At 45.0% G+C, this 18,125-nt stretch overlaps 1 non-coding gene across 1 annotated transcript; it reads right to left on the reverse strand.

Moving 5' to 3' along the window:
- Window positions 1–11,835: 11,835 nt before the first annotated feature.
- On the reverse strand, window positions 11,836–11,909 carry trnat-agu (transfer RNA threonine (anticodon AGU)). The gene has a single exon. It is a non-coding gene; the product is annotated as a tRNA-Thr (tRNA).
- Between the last annotated feature and the right edge of the window lie 6,216 nt (window positions 11,910–18,125).

Below are 18,125 nucleotides of genomic sequence, written 5' to 3' on the forward strand. Positions count from 1 at the left end.
GACAAAAGTTGGGCATGTGGGGGCAGCGATCTCTCTCCATTGTGGGTAAGAACCTGGTCATCAGGTGCGAGGCGCTCACGTTGTTGCTCTACGTGGCGCAGGTCTGGCCCATACCCCACTCCTGCGCCGTGGCAGTCACCCGAGCCATTTTCCGCTTCGTCTGGGGATCTAAAATGGACCGGGTCCGGAGGGACACGATTTTCAAATCTCTGCACAAGGGCGGGAAAAATGTACCCAACGCGGCCCTCATCCTGATGACCACCTTCGTGTGCGGCTGCATCAAGCTGTGTGTAGATCCCCAGTACGCAAACTCCAAGTGTCACTACGTGCTGAGGTTCTATCTGTCCCCGGTGTTGTGAAGGATGGGCCTGGTCACATTGCCGCGGAACGCTCCATGCAGTTGGGCGGTGCCGTACCACCTATCCTTCGTGGAGCAGTTTCTGCGGGGAAACACCTTTGACCACCGGTCCATCAGGCAGTGGTCTGCACGGAATGTCCTCAAGGCCCTACGGGAAAAGGAAACGGTGGATCCTGTCGGATGGTTCCCCGAGCAGACCGTCAAAGTCATTTGGCGGAATGCCTCATCACCAGAACTTTCAAACAAGCACCAAGATGTTGCTTGGCTTGTGGTGAGAAGGGCCCTCCCCGTCAGATCCTTCATGCACACCCGAAGTCTCGCCCCCTCCGCACAGTGCCCCCGCGTTGGCTGTGGTTGGGAAGAGATGGTTGCCCACCTCCTCCTGGAATGTGCCTTTGCAAAGCAGGTATGGAAAGAGATGCAGTGGTTTTTGTCAAGGTTCATCCCAAGCAGCTCTGTAACACAGGAGTCAGTGCTCTCCGGGCTGTTCCCAGGGACGCACACCGAGACAAACATCAACTGCTGCTGGAGGACTATCAATTCGGTGAAAGACGCCCTTTGGTCTGCCCGAAACTTGCTGGTCTTCCAGCGCAAAGAGTTGTCCACCACCGAATGTTGCAGACTGGCACATTCCAAGGTCCAGGACTACGTGCTGAGGGACGCACTAAAGCTTGGGGCAGCCGCAGCAAAGGCTCAATGGGGAAAGACCACAGTGTAAGGTTCCCCCACGAAGCTGGACTGAGGGACTGGATCCATGGGAAACCCCTCGAACTGTATCGTTAATATTCTCAATTGCTGTAAATGTAAAACTGTAATTGACATGACAATTGTGAAACGGAAGGGTTGGGAAGAAACTCATGACAGTATTGAAGGAAACTGATCCCCCTGGCAATGTTTGTATTTTTGGTGCTGTTTGGAAACTGTTTGGCAATGTAATTTTTACAGATCTTTATGAATAAAGTATATTTTGGAAATAAAAAAAAAAATCTACAAATTGAGTCAGGATCCTTCCTGGACACACCTGACAAAAACTGCTCCATCCAAACTATTTGCACTAAGGAGGTTCCAATCAGTATCAGGGAAGTTGAAGTCACCCATGACAACAACCTTGTTACTTCTGCACCTTTCCAAAATCTGCCTCCCAATCTGTTCCTCCGTGTCTCTTTTGTTATTGGGGGGTCTATAGAAAACTCCCAATAAAGTGACTGCTCCTTTCCTGTTTCTGACTTCCACCCATAATGACTCAGTAGACAAACCCTCCTCGATGACCTACCTTTCTGCAGCTGTGATACTATCCCTGATTAACAATGCCACTCCCCCACTTCTTTTACCTCCCTCCCTATTCCTTTTGAAACATCTAAACCCCGGAACATCCAACATCCATTCCTGCCCCTGTGATCTCCAAGTGTCCGTAATGGCCACAACATCGTCGCTCGAAGTACTGATCCATGCTCTAAGTTCATCACCCTTATTCGTGACACTTCTTGCATTAAAATAGACACACTTCAACCCATCATACTGGCTGAAACTTTGCCCTGTCAACTGTCTAACCTTGTTCACAGACTCTCTGCACTCGGTATCTGCCTGTCCAACAGCTACCCCATCCACTGATCCATAGCTCCGGTTCCCATCCCCCTGCCAAACTAGTTTAAACCCTCCCGAAGAGCTCTAGCAAACCTCCCGCCCAGGATATTGGTGCCCCTCCAGTTCAGATGCAACCCTTCCTTCTTGTACAGGTCCCACCTTCCCCAGAAGGTATCCCAATGATCCACATAACTGAAGCCCTCCCTGCTACACCAGCTCTGTAGCCACGTGTTCAGCTGCACTCGCTCTCTGTTTCTAGCCTCACTAGCACGTGGCACCGGTATCAATCCTGAGAATACTACTCTGCTCGTCCTGCCTTTTAGCTTCCAACCTCACTCCTATATTCGCTTTTCAGGTCCTCATCCCTTTTCCCAGCTATGTCATTGGTACCGATATGTACCACGACTTCTGGCTGCTCCCCCTCCCCCTTAAGAATCCTGTAGACTCGATCTGAGACATCCCTGACCCTGGCACCCAGGAGGCAACATACCATCCGGGAGTCTCGTTCGCGACCACAGAATCTCCTGTCTGTTCCTCTAACCATTGAATCTCCTATCACTGTCGCTCTCCTATTCTCCACCCTTCCCTTCTGAGCCGCAGAGCCAGGCTCAGTGCCAGAGACCTGGCCGCTGTGGCTTTCCCCTGGTAGGTCCCCCCCCCACCAACCGTATCCAAAACGGTATACTTATTATTGAGGGGAACGGACACAGGGGATCCCTGCACTGTGTGCCTATTCCCTTTCCCTCCCCTGACGGTCACCCAGCTACCTTTATCCTGTGACTGAGGTGTCAGTACTTCCCTATAACTGCTCTCTATCATCCCCTCTGCCTCCCGCATAATCCGAAGTTCATCCAGCTCCAGCTCCGGTTCCCTCACGCGGTCTGTGAGGAGCTGGAGTTGGGTGCACTTCTCACAGGTGAAGTCAGCAGGGACACAAGTGGTGACCCTTACCTCCCACATCCTGCAAGAGGAGCATGCAACTGCCCTAGCTTCCATCCCCTCTGCTCGAAATTGACAACAGAGAATGAAAAAATATAAAGGAAAACCTTCCCTTACGAAACCCTCCACACAAGAGTCCTTTTTTTGGTTGGAGGAGGAGGATGGGTGGGAGACACTACACATGTAGTGTTTCGGGTTTAGCCACAGCCCGAATATATAAGTTCACTTACCCAACAGTCCCCGTGTCCGCGTCCGCCGAATCGTCAGGTAGGTACTTCATAGTGAAACGTACCTTCCCGGCTGCCCCCTGGCTCGCACTATCACCGCTACTGCTGATCAAAGGTGTTGCTGTAATAAAAACAGAAAATGCTGGAAATGCTCAGTAGGTCTGGCAGCATCTGTGCAGAGAGAAACAGTTAACAGTTCAGGTCTGTTTCCTTAGCTCACATTAACTTTGTTTCTCTCTCCACAGATGCTGCCAGACCTGCCGACTATTTCAAGCATTTTCTGTTTATGTTTCAGATTTCCAGCATCCGCAGTATTTTGCTTTTGTACGTGTGTTGCTATGTCTGGGACTGTTTGAGTGCAATGCTATTGCTTTATAAACAGCGTTGAAACAAACATTTATCTCGCTAACACACAGCACTAATACACAGCTGGATATAAACAGCAGCCTGCAGCAGAGGGTGCAGTGGAAGTTTATTAACACAAATAATTCACCAACACTATATTTACTGCTATCCCCAATCACACCACGCTTCGTTTTAACACGTTTTACTCTTTATTTACATCAACTTCTTCCTTCCAGTAAACACTTCAATTTGGAACACAGCTTCCAAATCACCTTTCTTCACAAACCCGAACACAAGCTGCAAATGCTGCAAACACATACCAGCCCAGACTTTCCCCTTTCTGTCAACCCATTCCTGCATCACTGCCTCTCCACCAACAGTTGTCGCTAGAATCATACAATCACAGAATGGCGAAAGAACAGAAGGAAGCCATTCGGCCTGACGAACCCATGTTGGCTCTCTGCTAAAGCAACTCACCTCATTTCACTCCCCAGTCAGTTCAATTTCGGTGGTGGGAAAACTTCTCGAAAGAATAATTCGGGACAAAATTAATAGTCCCATGGACAAATGTGGGTTAATTCAGGAAAGACAGCATGGATTTCGTCAGGGAAAATCATGTTTAACTGTCCTGCTGGAGTTTTTTGATGAGGTAACAGAGAGGGTTGATGAGGGCAATGCTGTTGATGTGGTGTACATGGACTTTCAAAAGGTCTGGCAGCATCTGAATGGTCACTGACCTGAAACATTAACTCTGTTTCTCTCTCCACAGATGCTGCCAGACCTGCTGAGTATTTCCAGCACTTTTTGTTTATATTTCAGATTTCTAGCATCTGCAGTATTTTGCTTTTATTGACTTTCAAAAGGAGTTTGTTACAGTGCAACACAACAGACTTGTGAGCAAAGTTATAACTCATGGAATAAAAGGGACAGTAGTAACATGGATATGGAATTGGCTGAGTGACAGGAAACAAAGAGTAGTGAGCAATGGATGTTCTTCGGGCTGGAGGAAGGTTTGTAGTGGAGTTCCCCAGGAGTCAGTGTTGGGACCCTTGCCTTTCCTGATATATATTAATGACCTAGACCTTGGTGTACAGGGCAGAATTTCAAAGTTTATGGATGATACGAAAATTGGAAGCATTGTGAACTGGAAGGATGATAGTGTAGAACTTCAAAAAGGACATAGACAAGTTGGTGGAATGGGAGGACAGATGACAGGTGAAGTTCAATGCAGAGAAATGTGAATTGATTCATTTTGGTCAGAAGAACATGGAGTGACAATATAGAATAAAGGGTACAATTCTAAAGGGGGTGCAGGAGCAGAGGGACCTGGGGGTATAAGTCATTGGTTGAGAGAGCGGTTAATAAAGCATACAGTATCCTCGGCTTTAGTAATAGAGGCATAGAGTACAAGAACAAGGAGGTCATGTTGAACTTGTATAAGACACTAGCCTCAGCTGAAGTACTGCGTCCAGTTCTGGGTGCCACACTTTAGGAAAGATGTGAAGGCATTGGAGAGATTATGGAAAAGATTCATGAGAATGGTTCCAGGGATGAGGAACTTCAGTTATGAAGATAGATTGGAGAAGTTAGGACTGTTTTCCTTGGAGAAAAGAAGGCTAAGAGGAGATTTCATAGTGGTATTCAAAATGATGAGGGGTGTGGACAGAGTGGATAGGGAGAAACTGTTCCCACTTGTGAAAGGATCGAGAATGAGAGGGCACAGATTTAAAGTAATTGGTAAAAGAAGCAAAAGCGACATGGGGTAAAACTTTTTCACGCAGCGAGTGGTTAAAGTATGAACTGCCTGAGAATGTGATGGAGGCAGGTTTAATTGAAGCATTCATAGGGGAATTAGACTGTTATCTGAAAAGGAAGAATGTGCAGGATAATGGGGAGAGGACGGGGAAGTGACATGAGGTGAATTGCTCATTTGGAGAGTCAGTGCAGACACGATGGGCCAAATGGCCTCCTTCTGTGCAGTAACAATTCTGTGATTCCAATATTCAAGTCATTTATATATATGGTGGTCCTGACACTGACCCTTGTGGACATCACTGTTCACCATCTTCCATTCTGAAAAACAACCAAATACCACAACTCGCTTTTCTTGATATTTCATACATTTTTTAATCTGAGCAGATACTGACCCTCCTATTCCAGGAGCCTCAGTTTTGTTACCCAGCCTTTTATGTGGTAGTTTGTCAAACGCTTTCTGAAAATCCATATAGACAACATCCATTGCTTTCCCTTCATCAACCTTTTCTGTTATTTCATCAAAAAAATCAGTTATTTATTCATAGATGCAGCACTGAAACAGGCCTTTCGGCCCACCAAGTCTCTGCCGACCAACAACCACCCATTTCTGCTAATCCAACATTATTCCCATATTCCCGACCACATCCCCCACCACCTACCTCCACTGGGGGCAATTCACAATGGTCAATTTGCCAATCAATCTGCAAGTCTTTGGCTGTGCGAGGAAACACACGCAGTTGCAGGGAGAACTCAAACTGCGCACAGACATTAGCCAGAACTGAACACGGGTCGCTGGAGCTGTGAGGCTGCGGTGCCAAACACTGTTCGCCCAAAATGACCGTAGTAGGACTCGAACCTACAGTCTTCTGATAACCTCATTAAATGCACCTAAGTCAATCGCCTTATCCATTAGGCCACACGGCCAATAGCGAAGTATTAAAGAGGTGCTGAACTTCTCAGTTTTCGGTCTACCCAAACCAAGTTCAAGGCCTGAATAATGAACCGATTGCCTCTCATTAGTTCTGTGAATAATACAATGATTTAATAGACAAAGTTTTGAAACATTCATGCCCATAAATCTTGATAACAGAGAGTGTGTGGATCTCCTGACTCAGAATGTTTAGTGGATACAGTCCTCAGATCCGACAAGGAATCCCTGAACATCCACAGTAAAGACAGTGTGGATGAGGAAATAGAAGAGCCGGGAGCTGAAACTCAGGGACGACCGAGCTCTCCTGTCATTGAGCTTGTGTGTCTGCTCTGCTCGCCGCACTTCCGGCTCTACTTTGTTTCCAATGAAAAGATGAAAAGGGCCGTTCGGTTTTCCTCTCACTGACAGCGTGTTTCACTCGGGTTAATATAACCCGGGACTTTTGCTGCTGAAATGAATTCTGCAAGGTCCCAGCAAACACACCGGCTCCCTCCTTTCTCCCCTCTTTCTATCGGATTGTTTTACCAGGAGGGGCTCAATAATAACAAACCCCCTGCAGGGAATGACCGCAAATTGAGCATCTATATGGGGCAAGTGGGCAGCTTTCTGGGTTCTAGGTTCCCCCTACCCCGCCCCTCCCTCCCTCCAGTCCAAGCCCCTCTTCACTTTCTTTGGGACTTTGATGAGGGTGAAATGGGGAAAGTTCCCATTGATGTTTGAATGCTGAATTGCTGCAGATCTCTGCGCACGCGCGGTGTTGCCCCGCCCCCAGTGGGACGTCACAATGAGGAGTGGAGCGCATGCGCAGCCTTTCCCCAACCCAATCTGTGAGGCCATTCACTCAATCAGGGGAAGATGGTTTAAATCAGCTGCTAATGGAGACTTCCCGGGCCCGGGGGAAGGGAACAAACAGCATCTGCTTCCAGCAGCCACTGCTTTGGGAGCGTGTCCGCAGATGTGCTCAGAGATTCGCATTGAGTGGTGGGAAGTTGAGGGGGAGTCGGGGAGTGTTTGTAACAGACACTGTGGAGCAGGAGCTGCTCCCGGAACATGGAGTGAGCCGGGGACACGGGGAAGGGAGAGTTCATTCTCGGACAGTGTCTGTACAGGCGCAGGGAGACACAATGGGAAGAAATCACTATTGAAAATCACTGACAATCTCACCACCCAAAGGAGAGGGAATTTTCCTGCTTTAGTTCCAGTCTCTCACTGTTTGTTGGATTGTGAACAGTGGGGGAAAAATAGCCGCAAAATAACCATGTGGACAGTTAGACAAAGAGCATTTATTGCAGACACCAGGTGAGAAGTGAGAAAGGCACATTTTAAATAGTGGCTGCTTGTTTTCCGTTGAAATAGAAATGTGACTGTGTAAAGGTCACTGCTCTATCGGACAGTCCCTGTCATTGAGCAGTGCAGGGCTTGTGTTGTTTCTGAATGTCACAAACTTGTTGTAAAACCACTGAAAACACCTGGTAAACAGAAGCTGAATACTGCAGTACCGCAGTGGAGTCAGACACTGACACCGTTTGTGTTCCTGGTTTTCATTTTATGATTGTTCATAATGATTATTATTGGGACGATTACATTGATCGCTTTTGTATCTTCTATCTCACCAGTTCTTTCATTCCTGCAGGAAAATACATGAAGGAACCTGACTGGATGTGGTGATTCTTGGACACAAGGAAAAGTGCAGCGAGCTCGTTCCAACACACAGTCGGTACAGGATCACTCCCAAAGCACAGAGATACTGCCAGCTCATCAGTTCCACTGGAGCAAACAAAAGAAGTAGTCAGACAGACACTGATCCCAAAGTCGAGAGACACATTTTCAATCCAACAGTCAAACAACAGCAGGAGAGACAGAAGTTGTTTCCATTTCACTCTAATTCAGTACAGCTGACAGGTTGATACATCAATCACAGTCCAAAAACAAACCCATCATCAGATCTAAATAAACTCTGTCACCATGGTTACATTTTAAATATAAACCTTGAAACAGAACAGACAAAATTTGCATGATTGAAAGGTACAGACTGAATGCAAGGAGGCTTCAAGGGGATTTGGACAGGGTAAGTGAATGGGCAAGAACATGGCAGATGGAATATAATGTGAATAAGTGTGAATTTCTCCACTTTGGGAGAATAAACAGAAAGACAGAGTATTTCTTAACTGGTGAGAGGTTGAGAAGTGTCGATGTCCAAAGGTACCTGGGTGTCCTTGTTCATGAGACACTAAAAGCTCGTGTGCAGGTGCAGAAAGCTATTAGGAAGGCAAATGGTATGTTGGCTTCATTGAAAGGGGATTTGAGTACATGGTTAAAGATGTATTGCTTCAATTGTATAAAGTTTGGCTGAGACTGCACCTGGAATATTCTGTACTATTTTGGTTTCCTTATTGAAGGAAGGATAGACATGTCACAGAGGGAGTGCAACAGAGATTCACTGGACTAATCCCCTGGGATGGTGGGATTGTCTTATGATGAGAGACTGCAGAAACTGGGCCGAAATTCTCTGGAGTTTCGAAGAATGAAAGGTGATCTCATTGAAACTTACAAAATTCTTACAGGGTAGATATGGAGAGGATGTTTCCTCTGTCTGGTGAGTCTAGAACAAGGGGACACAGACTCAGAATAAGGACAGGCCATTTGAGACTGAGATGAGCAGGAATTTCTTTACTCAGAGGGTGGGAAATCTGTGGAATTCTTTATCCCAGTGGGCTGTGGAAGATCAATCATTGAACATATTCAAGACAGAAATCGATAGATTTCTAAATACTAACAGGATCAAGGGATATGGAGATAGCAGGAAAAATGGCGTAGAGGTAGATGATCAGTCACGATCTGTTTGAATGTTGGAGCAGGCTTGATGGGCTGAATGGCCTAATGCCCCTATTTCCTATCATCCTTTGAATCCCAATAATGTACATCAGAACGTTAGACCAAGTTATGCATTACATACCAGTTCAAAAATCCCACAGAGATTAAGACTGAAAGATACAGTATCAATTCCATTACTACAAAATGAAGGACTTGGAGCTTGCAGACCAGCCCATGTATAAGATTGAAAGTTATATTTTCATTCACAATCGTTTTCACAGAGCTAAATATTAAATACCAATCCACAACTTGTACAGGACTACCAAATAAAACCTACAACTGTAAAATACAGTTAAACCATATTTTAAATTAAACACAAGGCAAACAAATATTGATACATTAAGAGAGTGGGAAACAGTGAGAGCAGAGTGGAGCATCAAGAGCCCAGGAGAGAGAGGGAGCAAGAGTTCACTCGGAGAGCAGGGAACAGCGAGAGCACGCGTCAAAAAAGGCAAAGGAATCCACAATTAATGGGAAAACACTGAATGGTGTAGAGGAAGTGAGGGACGTTGGAGTGAATGTCCACAGATTCCTGAAGTAGCAGTACAGGTCAATAAGCTGGTTCAGCAGGTATATGGAATCCTTTCCTTTATTAACTGAGTTATGGAATATAAGGGTGATCTGGGTGTCCATGTCAATAAGTCACTGACAGCTAACATGCAGGTGCAGCAAGCAATTAGGAAGGCTAATAGCATGTTAGCCTTTATCACAAGAGGATTTGAGTACAGGAGTAGTGAATTCTTGCTTCAATTGTATAGAACCCTGGTTAGACCGCACTTGGAGTACTGTGTACAGTTTTGGTCTCCTTACCTTAGGCAGGATATTATTGCCATGGAGGGAGTTCAACGAAGGTTCATCAGACTTGTTCCTGGGATGGTGGGATTGTCCTATGAAGAGAGATTGGGGAAACTGGGGCTGTCTTCTCTAGAGTTTTGAAGAATGAGAGGTGATCCCATTGAAACCCACAAAATACTTAAAGGACAGTCAGGGTCGATGCAGCTAAGATGTTTCCCCTGGTTGGGGAGTCGAAAATCAGGGGACACAATTTCAAAATAAGGGGGAAGCCACTTAGGACAGAGATGAGGAGAAATGTTGTTACACAGAGGGTTGTGAATCTTTGGAATTCTCTACCCCAGAGGGCTGTGGAAGCTCAGTCGTTGAGTATGTTTAAAGCAGAGATTGACAGATTTGTAAATACAAATGACATAAGGGAATATGAGGAAAGTGTGGGAAAAAGGGCATTGAAGTGGATGTTCAGCCAAGATCATATTGAATGGCGGGGCAGTCTCGATGGGCTGAATGGCCGACTCCTGCTTGTTTCGATGTTCCTAACTCCACATTATCGATGAGACACAGCCTCAGGCCGACTTGTCGGGTGGTGCAAACAGATAACACTGCTTCTGATCTTCACCAGAACAGAGACTGAGATGTAACATTGATCATCAAACAGACTGTGAGAGAATACAACAGAATAAAACACATGGAGAGACACTGTGGAATAACAAGTTGATTTGATTGGAATGTTGAATTTTGATTGGAATGGATAAAACACCAGAAACAGCAGATTAAATTGGGATTCTCATCATTATATTGATCTGAGACAGGAAAGAGAAACTGATGGGAAGAAGGAAGAATGGAGTTTTTCACTCACCCATGAAAGCTGATTAAAAAAAGATGCAAATAACAGAGAATTTCACCAAAAAGGGAGATTAAATGCTACCGAAACCTTGGATCGAAGGATGCCCCAACAGATCACCTGTTTAACTGTCTCCTCACTGGGGGATTTCAATCAGTGAGCAATATTATTCGCTACCTTTTTTTTGTTAAATGAACCCAGAACTGTCACTTGGAGTTAATATCTGCATTCCGACTCCTGAATATTTTCTTGACACATTTCCTGCTGAAAGAACTAAGAACTCTTTTCTAATTTACACAATACTATATACACATTCATCAAACCTCTTAAGCTTGCATCCTTGGTGCTGCTCTCTCTTCTCCCAAACCTCATCTCATGTGACTGTTACATCATCACTCTGACAGTGGGAGGGGTTGATCCCACTATCTTCAGCCTTAACCCTTTACATCCTTATACTACACTGTCTGTCCAAACAAATGGGTGGAGGGAACTTCCTTCATTTATTCAAACACTTGAAAATCAACTCAAAGCCATCAGAGAGAGAGAGGGAGAGAGAGTGTCAGAGAACTTCCTGCATCCAGTCCTGACCCTGTCACACTCAGCAGCTGCTCACCCAGACCCCACTCTCATCAACACTGAACATTGTTACAGAGACCCTTCAAATAATGTTTGTAAAAGGCGGAAAAATTCAAAGTTCATCGCAGCCGGATTGAATGGAACAAAGTTTAATATCTTCTCACCGTCTCTCAACACCCACGAGACATAGGTTTTCTTATTTGGTTCCTTTGATTTTTCTTGTTCCTGATTGACAAATATTCCAAACCTCGGATCAACCCTCCCACTTGCGTCATGTCCCCAGTCTCGGTTAAAAGCAACACATAACGACACAAACACTGTGAAACAAACAACGCAGTCACACTTTCCTTCAGTGAGATTAATGTCGAGCTGTTTTCCAGATTGAATGTAACCGTGAACAAATTTGTATCAAAGAAGTTGCCTTTGGCGTATCAGCACTGAATTTCTGGACAAGGAGGAACAGCCATTCGCAACTCACATCCTTCACAAAGGCTGTTTTCTCCTGTGACTGAAATTCATCATGTAATTTGAATTCCAAGTTCAAGTTCACAAAACAGAGATATAAATGATTGATAACGAAACTTCTAAAGCATATCACAAATGTGAAATAAGGCTCTGCTGGGATTTGAACCTAGGCTCTTCGGTTTACTAGACAGGTGCTTTCACCAACTAAGCTACAGAGCCAAATCACAAATGCTTTTGTAGTTGAAATCAGAGGAGGATCTGTTTATTCTCATCACACGTCTCCACTGGTCACAACATATTTTAACTTTTCCTACTTACTGATACAGTCATATACTCTATTTTTCCCAAAACTGAGAATGGAGGTGGAGGGGCGACATGATAGAGGTTGACAAAGTTATGAGTGGCAGAGACAGAGTGGATAGTCAGCAGCTTTTTCACAGGGTGGCAGAGTCAGTTCCGAGGGGACATAGGTTTAAGGCAAGAGGGGCAAAGTTTAGAGGGGATGTGCGAGGCAAGTTCTTTACACAGAGGGTGGTGAGTGCCTGGAACTTGCTGCCGGGGAAGGTGGTGGAAGCAGGGAAGATAGCGACGTTTAAGAGGCATCTTGACAAATACATGAATAGGAAGGGAAGAGAGGGATACGGTCCCCTGAAGTGCAGAAGGTTTTAGTTTAGACAGGCATCAAGATCGGCGCAGGCTTGGAGGGCCGAATGGCCTGTTCCTGTGCTGTACTGTTGTTTGTTCTTTGTACATAGATAACACGTTTATAGATGTGGTCACCCCACAGCTTAAGAGTATGCAGGGAGAGAGGGAATGGGTGACCACCAGGCAGTCAAAAAGAATCAGGCAGGTAGTGCAGGACACCCCGAGTGCGACTCACTCTCCAGCAGGTATTCAGTTCTGAATACAGAGGACAATGATGCTTCACCTGGGGAGTGCAGCCGGAGCCAAGTCCATGACACCATGGGTGACTCAGCAGCAAAGGGGAGTACAGGGAAGACTGGAAAAGCCATAGTGATAGGTGATTCAATCGTCAAGGGGACAATCAGGTGTTTCTATGGCCACAGACGTGAATCCAGGAATGGAGTGTTGGCTCCCTGGTGCCAGGGTCAAGGATGTCATTGAGCAGTTGCAGAGCACCCTGAAGCGGAAGGGTGAACAGCCAGCAGTGGTAGTCCACATCAGAACCAACAACATAGGTAGATATAAGGATGTTGTGCTGCAGTCAGAACTTAGGGAGTGAGGTAAGAAATTAGCAAGCAGGACATCAAAAGTAATAATCTCCGGATTACTCCCAGTGCCACGTGCAAGTGAGTACAGGAATAGATGGATAAGACAGATGAATGTACAGGAATAGATGGATAAGACAGATGAACGTGTGGCTGGAAAGATGGTGCAGGAGGGAGGACTTTCGATTTTTGGGACAGGTTGGACGGGTTGCACCTGAACCGAGCCAGGACGGAGTTCCTTGCAGGATGTTTTGCTAGTGCTGTCAGGGAGGGTTTAAACTAGTTTGGCAGGGAGATGGGGACTGGAAGGTAGAGTCAGATCAGAAATGAAAATGGAAGGCAGAAAATTAATGGAGTCTGGAAGAGAGAGGAAACACTGATGAGAAAATTCAAAACAAAAAATGTTCGCAGTGCTCAAGGATATCTAAATCAATGCAAGGAGTATAGCAAATGAAGCAGATGAGCTCAGGGCACAGTTAGACACATGGCAGTATGATATCATAGCTATTACACAAACATGGCTAAAGGAGGGACAGGCATGGCAGCTCAATCTTCCTGGTTACAGGGTTTTCAGACGTGAGAGGGAAGGGGATAAAAAAGGAGGGGGAGTGGCAATTTTGGTCAAAGAAACTATTACAGCTGTGAGGAGGGATGATATGTTGGAAGGTTTATCAAATGAGACCGTATAGATTGAGCTGAGGAACAAAAAAGAGGCAATCACACTGCTGGGAGTGTACTTTAGACCCCTAAACAGTCAGAGGGAGATGGAAGAGCAGATATGTAGGCAAATATCTGAGAAGTGCAAGAACAATAGGGCAGTAACAGTGGGGGAATTGTACCACCCAAACATGAACTGGGATACTTTTTGTGTAGAGGGAATTGAGGGAGCAGAATTCTTGAGGTGCATTCAGGAGTACTTTTTTAGCCAATATGTAGCAAGTCCAACAAGAGAGGGTGAAGTTTTAGACTTAGTTTTAGGAAATGAAGAGGGGCAGGTGGAAGGAGCGGCAGTGGGACAGCAATTTGGTGGTAGTGATCATAATTCAGTCAGTTTTAATATAATTATGGAAAGGACAAGGACAGAACAGGAGTTAGAGTTCTCAATTGGGGTAAGACCAACTTTACTAAGGTGAAGATTGATTTACCGAAAGTGGACTGAAAACAGGTAGTTGAAGGTAAATCAGTGTCAGAGCAGTGGGAAGAACGCAAAGGGGAGATTCAAGGGGTTCGGAGTCAACATGTTCCCACAAAGAAAAAGGGTGGGAAGGCCAAATCTAGAGCCCCATGGATGTCAAGGAGTTTACGGGTATAATAAGGCAGTAAAGGAAAGTTTATGCCCAACACAGAGAACTGAATACTACAGAAAGCCGAGAGGAGTATAGAATGTGGAGGGGGGAAATCAACATTGAAATTAGGAAAGTTAAGCGAGAGCATAAAAGAATATTGGCAATCAAAATTATGGTGAACCCAAAGATGTTTTATCAATACATTGAGAGTAAAAGGATAAATAAGGAAAGAATAGGGCACAAAAAAGACCAAAAAGGTAACCTATGTGTCGAGCAGAAGATGCTGGCATTGTTCTGAATAAATACTTTGCATCTGTCTTCACAAAAGAGGGGGTACATGCATATATTGTAGATAAGGAAGAGGGGTGTGAAGTATGGATGTGATCCATACAGAGGGAGAGAGGACATATTAATGGGATTAGTGTATATGAAAGTTGATAAATCACGAGCACCGGATGGAATGCACCTCAGGCTGTTAAAAAGAAGCAAGAGAGGAAATAGCAGAAGAGCTGATCATCATTTTCCAGACCTCACTGGATACAGGTGTGGTGATGGAGGATTGGAGGACTGCTAACGTTGTACCTTTGTTTAAAAAGGGAGTGAGGGAGACCAAATAATTACAGGCCAGTCAGTCTAAAATCAGTAGTGGGCAAATTATTGGAATCTATTCTGAGAGACAGGATAAAATGTTACTTCGAAAGGCACAGATTAATCAAGGATAGTCAGCATAGATTTGTTAAGGGAAGATCTTGTCTAACCAACTTGATCGATATTTTGAAGAATTAAGAAGGAAGATAGATGAGGGTAGTGCAGTTGATGTAGTCTTCACGGATGTAAATGTAGGGGGTATGAGTTTGCAGATGGCACAACGATTGGCTGTGTGGTAAATAGCAAGGAGGATAGCTGTAGACTGCAGGAAGAACTTCATGGTCTGGTCAGATGGACAGAAAAATGGCAAATGGAATTCAATTCAGAAGTGTGAGTTGATGCACTTGGGGAGGTTAAACAAGGCAAAGGAATACACAATTAATTGGAGAAGACTGAGAGGTGTAGAGGAAGTGAGGGACCTTGGAGTAAATGTCCACAGATCCCTGAAGGTAGCAGGACAGGTCGTAAAGGTGGTAAGAAGGCATATGGAATCCTTTCCTTTATTAGCCGAGGTATAGATTTAAGAGCAGGGAGGTTATGCTGGAACTGTATAAATCATTAGTCAGGCCACAATGAATACTGTATGCAGTTCTGATCACCTTATTGCAGAAAGGATGTAATTGCACTAGAGAGGGTGCAGAGGAGATTCACGAGGATGCTGCCGGGATTGGAAAAATGCAGCTATGAGGAAAGACTGGATAGGCTGGGGCTGTTCTCCTTGGCACAGAGAAGGCTGAGGGGAAATCTCATTGAAACATACAAAATTTTGAGGTGCCTGGATAGAGTTGAAGTGAAGGGCCTATTTACCTTAGCAGAGAGGTCAGTGACTGGGGGAAACAGATTCAAAGTGATCTACACTAATGGAATTGATTCTGTATCTTTCCATTTCACAGTGTGGGTGAGTTCTGAACTGGTATCTAATTTGTGTCTCAGGTTACAATATCTTTCAGCACCTTAGAAACTTTCTCTGTAAGGAATGTTGAACTTGTATGTAACTTGTATCTCAGGGTACACTATGGGGATGTTTAAACATCCTTTATCATGAATGGATGTGAGCTTTGAGTATGGTATTTAATTTAAATCTCAGGGTACAGCATTACGTTAGATTCTGTGCCATTCAATCAATACTGTGTGCCAATTCTATCTGATATTTAATTGATAGCTAAGTCTGCATTATATTTAGATTGACACATTGTATTTCATTCTGTTAATGAGGGTGACTTTGACCTGGGATTGAGGTATCTGACTGTCAATGGGACTGAATTGGGGTGAAATGGAAACAACTTATTTCTCTCCTGCTTTGTTTGATTGTTGGATTGAAAATGTGTTTCTGGAACTCGGGATCAATGTCGGCCTGACTACTTCTGCAGTCTGAGACTAGGGAACTGATGAACTGTCTATCCCTCTGTACTCTGAGTGATAATGTACCTACTGTGTGTGAGAGGAGCTGGCTGCACTGTTCCTTGTGCCTCGAGTGCAGCAACCATCACATTCATCACGATACCTTCAAGTATTTGCCTGTATGAAGAAAGAATATGTCTTAACTCAAGAACAGGGGAGGTGCAAAATATCAAGGAGGTGAATTTAATTTCGCAATTAATAATCATTAAAAACACCCACAAATGAAAACCAGTGTCAGTATCTGTCTCCACTGAAGTACTGAAGCTCCCAGCTCCTGCATCACAAGTATTCTGGGCAGATCCATCGAGACAAAACACTGCACTGGGATCGTCCCAACTGCTCGATGCTCTACACATATTTCCAGCCACCCTGCTTCATATGCACAAATAAAGAAAAATAAAGCCCCATTTGTATATCCCTCAATTCCTTTCGTCCCATACAGTTGTTCCACCTCCCCTTAAATGCATCGATATTTTCGCCTCGACCTCTCACTGTGGTTGCAAATTCCAGATTCTAACCACTCACTACATAAATACCTTTTTCATGAATTCCTCATTGGTTTTATGAATGTCGATTTTATATTTTTGGCTCTTGTTTCAGACAACACCACAAGAGAAAACATATCTGCATGTATTCTATAGAAGCCCTTCACTATTTCCTCACTTTTTTCATTTGTTCATGTGATGTCGGCATCACTGGCTATGCCAGCATTTATTGCCCATTCCAAATTGCCCTTGACAAAATGGTGGTGAGCTGCCTTCTTGAGCTGCTGCAGTCCTTGAGATGTAGGAATTCCAACGGTGCTGTTTGGAAGGGAGTTCCAGGATTTTGACCCAGCGACAGTGCAGGAATGGTGATATAGTTCCAAGTCAGGATGGTGTGTGGCTTGGAGGGGAACTTGCAGGTGGTAGTGTTCCCATGCATCTGCTGCCCTTGTCCTTGTTGGTGGTAGAGGTTTCAGGTTTGGTAGGTGCTGTCGAAGAAGCCTTGGTGTGTTGCTGCAGTGCATCTTTTAGCTGGTACGCACTGCTGCCACTGTGCATCAGTGGTGAATGGAGTGAATATTGAAGGTGGTGGATGTGGGCAATCAAACAGGCTACTTGAGTGTTGTTGGAGCTGCACTCATCCAGGCAAGTGGGCAGTATTCCATCACACTCCTGACTTGTGCCTTGTGAATGGTGGACGGATGTGGGGAAACAGGAGGTCAGTTACTCGCCGCAGAATTCCTAGCCTCTGACCTTGCTCTTGCAGTCACAGCACTTATATGGCTGGTCCAGTTCAGTTTCTGGTCAATGGTAACCAATGGTCAATGTTAATGGTGGTGGATTCAGTGATGGTAATGCCATTGAACATCAAGGGGAGATGATTAGATTCTCTCTTGTTTGAGATGGTCATTGCCTGGCACTTATCTGATGCCAATGTTACTTGCCACTTATCAGCCCAAGCCTGGATGTTGTGCAGGTCTTGCTGCATCTGGACATGGGCTGCTTCAGTATCTGAGGAGTCATGAATGGTGCTGAACATTGGGCAATCATCAGAAAACATCCACACTTCTGGCCTTGTGATGGAGGGAAGGTTGTTGATGAAGCTGCTGAAGATGGTTGGGCCTAGAACACGAGCCTAAGGAATTCCAGCTGTAATGGCCGGAGACTGAGATGATTGACCTGAACAACCACAGCCATCTTCCTTAGTGCTAGGTATGACTGCAAACAGCAGAGCATTTTGCCCCGATTTCTATTTACATTGGTTTTGCTAGGGCTGCCTTGTTGCCATACATGTCAAAGGCTGCCTTGATGTCAAGGGCAGTCACTCCCACCTCACAATGCAATGTTTCTTTAACTCGAAAATAAAAGCAAAAGTCTGTCGATGCT

This window comes from Heterodontus francisci, unplaced genomic scaffold (assembly GCF_036365525.1).
Source record: "Heterodontus francisci isolate sHetFra1 unplaced genomic scaffold, sHetFra1.hap1 HAP1_SCAFFOLD_761, whole genome shotgun sequence".
NCBI lineage: Eukaryota > Metazoa > Chordata > Chondrichthyes > Heterodontiformes > Heterodontidae > Heterodontus > Heterodontus francisci.